The 7,101-nt window shown below is 38.9% G+C and overlaps 1 pseudogene; it reads right to left on the reverse strand.

Annotated features, from left to right (window-relative positions):
- Positions 1–4,550: 4,550 nt before the first annotated feature.
- LOC125084823 (60S ribosomal protein L26-like) lies at positions 4,551–5,089 on the reverse strand (annotated as a pseudogene).
- Between the last annotated feature and the right edge of the window lie 2,012 nt (positions 5,090–7,101).

Here is a 7,101-nt window from a genome sequence, read left to right on the forward strand (position 1 = left end):
AAATGAGCTGCTAGAAATTCAACACATACTTATCATCTTCACTTCTATTTATATTTGGAATCTTACAGCACATACCATCTATTTCCAAGGAAGTTCATCTCCCTGTTAGATGCATATGTTTGCCATGAAAACAAGCAGATGCGAGGTATTACTCAATTTAGTTTATGTCCTAAAACTAGACACGAAAACTGAAAAAGTGCCCATCAGACACCACTCACAAATGGAAACTGACATATGTGGTCAAATAACATATTTTCTGAACTCCTTCAACAGACCACGTGTGAAATTACTCTCTCGGGTTGATCGTCACAGAAGTTAACGGACCACTCAGGATCACCAGAGAAATAGAAAATAAAAATGCTTGACTGATACTAAATCTTGCTTTTCACATGTTTGCCATTAATCAAATTTATTTTGCTTATGGGATTTGTTTTTTTTTTCATGGAAGACCTAATACACTTTTAGAATGATTTACTTGTTTTCATGTATGGAATTAACAATTTATTTTCTTAAATACTTACAGGTCTTAGGCCAGCCTTCTTTATAGCTCTAACTGTTCTAAATTGAGTTAACTGCAAAAAAAAAAAAAATTTTATATATATATATATATATATGTATGTATACACACACACATACACACACACACACATATATGTATATATATGTATATGTACGTATGGAGGGCACCCAGAATTCATTAAAAAATTCAATTTTTTTCAGAGGCTTTTTTAAAATTGGCAATTGCTCTTTTGAAATTTTAGCTTTCTCTCATAAGTAGAAATATTTATCATTAGAAAAATTAGGCATTATAGTTAAGCATAAAAAGAAATTAAAAGTTTACTCTTACTTTCAGACCTTGTTTACTGAACATATATGAAATAAAACTGAACCATACCAAATACTCATTTTTGAAACCTATTTTTCTTACAGAACAACACATGAAGAAAATAATTTAATGTCAATTTACCTTCATTTGAAACAAAATTTTAAAAGGACTGCTTGGGAACAAAAAAACGTAATTGCATTAAAATACCTGAATAATGTGAGTCATCATATAACCCTTTCTATTGAAACAAAGATATTTTAATGGATTCCTGGTAAATGTAATTTATACTTAGGATTCATGATTCAGAGTGTTAACATTTTTATTTAGAAATGTATTTTTAATTACTTTGCAGAATAAGAAAATTTCCCTAGAGGAAACAAAGGCCCTGAAGTCCCCGACCTGCTGCTCAGCTTGGGAAATGCTCAGAAAGCACATTGCGACCTCCCTTGTGTCAGCATTTGTCCTGGGCTCAGCAACTCCTGTGTCTGAAAGGGCAAATGTGTATTCTACTAAAAGCTCAGTCTATGCCTAAAGCTTAAGTAGTCACTCAGAGTTCCACGGGAAAAACCATGACTACTTGTCAGGTACCTACTTATTTTAGCCATGTACACACACACACACACACACACACACACACACACACACACACACGATTTATGATGACCAATGACATACTGAAGACTCAGCAGGTGTTCTAACTGACCCTATCTATGTCCTTTCCCATACTACTCCCAAGCATTCTTCTTTGCAGTCAAACAAAGCAGTGCTCTGAACAAACTGTACATGACAGTCAGATCCCAGGGGCCTGGACTTGTTGGCACCCAGGCCTCTGAGCTGTATGGTACCTCCAGAGAAAAGAGGGAGCACCTAGTCCTCACATATACTCCTTCCCTGCCTGAAAAATGCAAATATCTGCATGATATTAAGAGCCACAACTCAAAGTATTTCAAAAGGTATGTGACTTCTTGGCATTATTAAAAGGAGTAAGCTATGAATTTGTTTTCTCAAATATTCAAACTCTCCCAACTGTGTACTTTCATAAAGCTCATGTCACTGCCTGGTCCCTTCTATGTACCTTCCTCCAAGAATGTGAAAGCATTTGGAGATGAGCTTTTAGTTGGCAGTAAACCTCCTTTTGCATAACAGTTTGTTCATTTGCTGAGCTACCTTTTCCTGTTTGTTTGTTTGAATCGTTATTCACTCTACAAATGCATTGTGGATGGTTACTACCATCTTGGTAGAAGAGCAGTGGACATGTGACCCGCACATCCAGCCTTTAATGTCAATCCTAGATTTCCTCCTGACAGTCGGACCCTGCCTTTCCTCTCCTTACAATATTTACTTTAGAAAACTTGGGGAGATAAATTCTTCCTCTGCCCCTTTTTGATAGCCTCTTGCCTGTTTTAAAACACACAGGACTGTGTCCTGCCAGGACCTGGGAGCCATCCATTTGAAATGAGATTACCACAAAATATAGTGCCCTGTTTCCCAGTGTCTGTGGGAGGGTAGGAGCCAGAGTCCAGAAAACACCTATCAGCTCAGTGGTCCCATCACATGGACCAACTCCCCACTACTGTCCTCCAGCGTCTTTCCACCAGCCATGTTGTCCTGAAACAAATCTCCCTAAAAATGTTATGCTTTCTGTTTCAGCAGAGTTGAGTTCAATCACTCTTCTCAAACAATCCTCAGTGAAGCTTTCCTTCATATTTAACTATTAGTGCAGTTCTCCTTCAACAGAAAATAGGAAAGGTCCCTGTCCTTACGCAATCTGCATTTCAGTGGAAAGAGACACAGTAAAACCTAAACCGATAAACACAGTAATTTCTTTTTTAAAGATTTTATTTATTATTTGACATAGAGAGATACAGTGAGCGAGAAAGGGAACACAAGCAGGGGGAGTGGGAGAGGAAGAAGCAGGCCTCCCGCTGAGCAGGGGCCTGATGCAGGGCTTGATCCCAGGACCCTGGGATCATGACCTGAGCTGAAGGCAGACGCTTAACAAGTGAGCCACCCAGGTGCCCCTATAAACACAGTAATTTTTTATTGTCATAATGTCACCAAGAAATTCATGGTGATAAGAGAAGTCTTGGTCCAAACATAAAATGGGTCACTCACTCATGTGATAAATTGAGAAGAGTGTAATTTATAAAGCGCTGGTTCAAAGCTGTGGTTGAGGAAACCACGATAGGTCAACTGTGGAGTTACTAGCAATTGCGCAGGACAGCCCGGAGCTATAGAGACCAAAAGGAGGAATAGCAGCTAGAATTAGGAGATGGGTAGGAGAGTGACCAGTAGAGCAGATAACATGGTGGAGAGAATACGTCCTCACAGGACTCCCAGATTTTACTCTCCAACCTGTCTCCCACTTGCTGCAGGCATCTTGACTGGCAAGACTCAACAAAGACCAGGAGCCCTGGAGGCCATCTTGAAATACTTCACACAGTCAAGCCAACAATATCCATTTTGTGTAAGTTATTTATGTCAAGTTATACTATACTAATGTTTTATTCTCTTTTAAGTGTATATTTATTAAATTATTTACATTACTCTGAGGCTATATCAGTTAATGTGAAAGTAGGGAGAGAGCCTTTTTACTTATTAAATGGAAGATAAGGTCTTCACCTAGAATAAACTATCCATTACTGTAAAATTACAAACACACGGCTGAGCACCATCCAGGAGAGTTCTCCTACAGATATGAGATTATGCTTCTGAGCACACAGTGCATGGGAGGGGGCTCTGTATTTGGAGGGAGGGAGAAATTCCTGAAAGAGATCTTATGCTAGACCTCCTTCCCATGCACTGAAGGGCACTGGAATACTGGGTAAAGAAAATTAACACCCCAAACATACACGAGTGCAGAAAAGGACATTGTTTGGATTACAAGACTAAAAACTTTTAATTTGAGTCCATGGATAGTGGGCAGCTAGTAAAATCTTTGGAAAAAACCCAAATGAGATCATGTGTGTAAATGGAGTCACAGCCTCCAGGGTGAACCTAGGAGTGGAGGGATCAGTTAGGAGACCCTATAGTCCCTATGAGAATTAATGACACTTGTGCATCATGAACTGTTATTAAACATCTAAGTCAGTCTTGCATTTTCTGTCCTCCTGTGCCAGGCAAGCTGAGTCATCCCTGTGATCTTAATAACACCTCTGCCAAATCAATACTTATATAGGCCCTAACCTCTCCTCAGAGCTGCTGACCTGAGTACCAAACCACTGATTTTGTCTCCTTAAATCTTCTGTAAGCATTCCCTACTGTACACATGCAAATGAGCACTCAGCCCCTATAACCGGTCCATCGCATCAAACCCCCACCCCCTAGTCTCCTGTGTTCCTCAAAATAACCTGTGAATATGTATGTTTTTGAAGCACATTATTCTGTAATGTGTCAATATTGACCTGGCTGTTAACTCAGAACAGCAGAGTTGGCATTAGGAATATAAGGATGAAAATTTCTAATTTGTAAATTCTAAAACATTTCCCAGTGGTCTCTCATGTTCCTAATCTTTTCTTTTATTAATGAACATAGATCATCTATTCACATGTAATGTTAATATATTTTTAACATGGTTATATCATAGTTATATCATGGTTATATCATATATTTTTAACATGGTTATATCATAATGTTTACACTATGTTCCAGTCAAGTCACAATTTGAACATGATATAGTACAACATTAAAGCTGCAAGATGATATGTGAATTCTGTGACTATACTTTTTTTTTTTTCATTTTAACAGTTTTTATTTCAAGTCACATAGAAGACTACTTTACTCCTTCAACTTCTCAATTGTTTCTTCCTTGTATTTGCCCTTTTCCTTTCCTACTTGGCGAGATTTGTCTTTCCGTTCAAGGATCTTTTTGCGGTCTTTGTCCAGGTTTAGTCTAGTGATAACCACCTTGCTAGGGTGGATGCCCACATGGACGGTTGTGCCATTCGCCTTCTCTCGCTGCACTCATTCAATGTAGATGACGTACTTCTTCCCGTAGACCTGGACGACCTTGCCAATCTGCTGACCTTTGTAGTGTCCTCGCACAACCTGCGCTTCGTCATCCTTCCAGATGGGCATGGAGCACACGTTGTACTTCTTGCCTCAGCTCCTTGGAAAGAGGGGAGGACATGATCTTCCTGCGAATGTGGGATGGCGCGTTGAAGTGCCGCTTCCGGTTCTTGCTCTGGTCGGAAGTCACCAAGGGATTGAACTTCATCTCGGCCACAGGAGCCTCAGCGATGGCCGCAGAAGGGAAGAGATATATACTTTTTATTTTAATATTAAACTATTTCATTTTTATTTTTTTAAAGATTTTATTTATTTATTTATTTGACAGAGAGAGAGAGAGAGAGAGAGATCACAAGTAGGCAGAGAGGCAGGCAGAGAAAGAGGGGGAAACAGGCTCCCGCTGAGCAAAGATCCTAATGTGGGGCTCAATCACAGGACTGAGATCATGACCCAAGCCAAAGGCAGAGGCTTAACCCTGAGCCATCCAGGCACCCCAAACTATTGCATTTTTAAATAGATTCTTGTTTTTCTCAGATTATCCCAAACAGATAAAAATAGAGAAAACACATTTATGATAACCCACTTTGCTATTCTCTTGGACACACTGAAAATCTTAGGTTTTAAGATGATTTCCTATAATACTGAAGACCCAAAGTAGCCAGCGTAAGATAGAGAACCAATTCATGTCAACAGCAGTTTCCAACACAAAGCTTGCTACACACATGTGACTTCTGCCATTTGCAATGACGGTGCCATCCCCACGGTCCTTGATGACATTCGGAACACTGTACTCAGCCATCCCTACCACCAGGGATAATAGTACTCATGTCTTTACCCAGGTCAGGACAACAGAAAGGAATGAACAGTGACATATTTGTTGTCTCTGAAAATGTGAGCCGAAACACTAAAACAAGCATAGATCTCTCTCAGACTGCCTGAAATAGTCACTGTCTCTGCTGATCAGCATCCTTCTAAGCCCCTGTTCTCACAGCTGCCCTTAATCCAGTTTAAGGAAAACAGCAACACAGCAGGGTAGAAAACTTCACAGCTCAAACTATGGTTGACAAAATACTTAGATATACTTTCATATATGAACTACAAAAACATTTCTGTTACTTAAAAGACATGCATTCCTAGTTTGCTTTAAATTGGGGCAGGATGGGAATGAAGGAAAATAAAGTTCACTGTAGGGAATTCCTCACTCGGTAGTTCTTAAACACATGTCCTAAATTCAAAATTATTTATCAAATTTCAGAATTCTATAGGAACAACTCTATGTGCAAAGTGTTAATGTATTATCAAATGAAAAACAAAAACATTCACCAGTAACTGACATTGCTAAATATTTATCAAACAACGAAGAAGAAAGTTTGATTTCCACCATTCTGTTCAAGTTTTAAATAAGGACTACGTAAATGGTTATTATTGGCATCCAAGAAAATTTGATGCAAGAAAATTTCTTGGATCATCCAAGAAAATTTTTTCATTAAGGAACACACAAACTATACATACATTTCTCGGACGATTTTGTAGTGCCACAGAACAGAAAATCAGGATCCTAACAAAGTATTTCACTTTGTCTTCAGAAGACCTTGCATCTTACAATGCACTTTAATGTTTTGTCCTTTGAACGATGCCAGAAAAATTTCCCTCTTCTGCAGAGGAGTAGACTTTGCTTTACCCTTTCCAAATCTTTAACATTTCCACATTTGTTCTGTGGGTTCCTGGAGTAAAAGTACAATCTAACCACATTTGGGAACACTAGCAATCTGCACACTTTCTAGTAATGCAACAAATATTTCAAGTTTTGAAGCAGCTATCATGCATGGATTTCAGTGCCTGACAAAGGAGCAAGAAATGTAAGCAAGGCGGACCTATTTTACGCAATCACACCCCTTACAGAAGGTCCGGGGTGACAGAAAATATTTAAGTAATTACATGTGCAAAGTTTATGTGTTAATACAGGAGAAGCACGGAGTGTGCAAAGTCCAAACCTCTTCCGGTTTCCACAGAGTTTAACTGAGTCACAGACCTACTGTATCCCACTGTACTTTGCTTGATGTGTTGGGTCATTAGTAAGGCTCATACTTTTTAAAAGCAAAGATGACAAAAACAAACTCCATCTATTTTAAAGACCTTCTTATTTACACATTATCTCCAGGATTCTATCCACACATTAATCTTGTTTCTACCATAAACATGAAGCCTCTGCCGAAGCTATCTGAACCCAAACTCACCATTGTAAGGCGGTAGGTAAATGACCTTCT

This window comes from Lutra lutra, chromosome 14 (assembly GCF_902655055.1).
Source record: "Lutra lutra chromosome 14, mLutLut1.2, whole genome shotgun sequence".
In the NCBI taxonomy this organism is placed as follows: domain Eukaryota; kingdom Metazoa; phylum Chordata; class Mammalia; order Carnivora; family Mustelidae; genus Lutra; species Lutra lutra.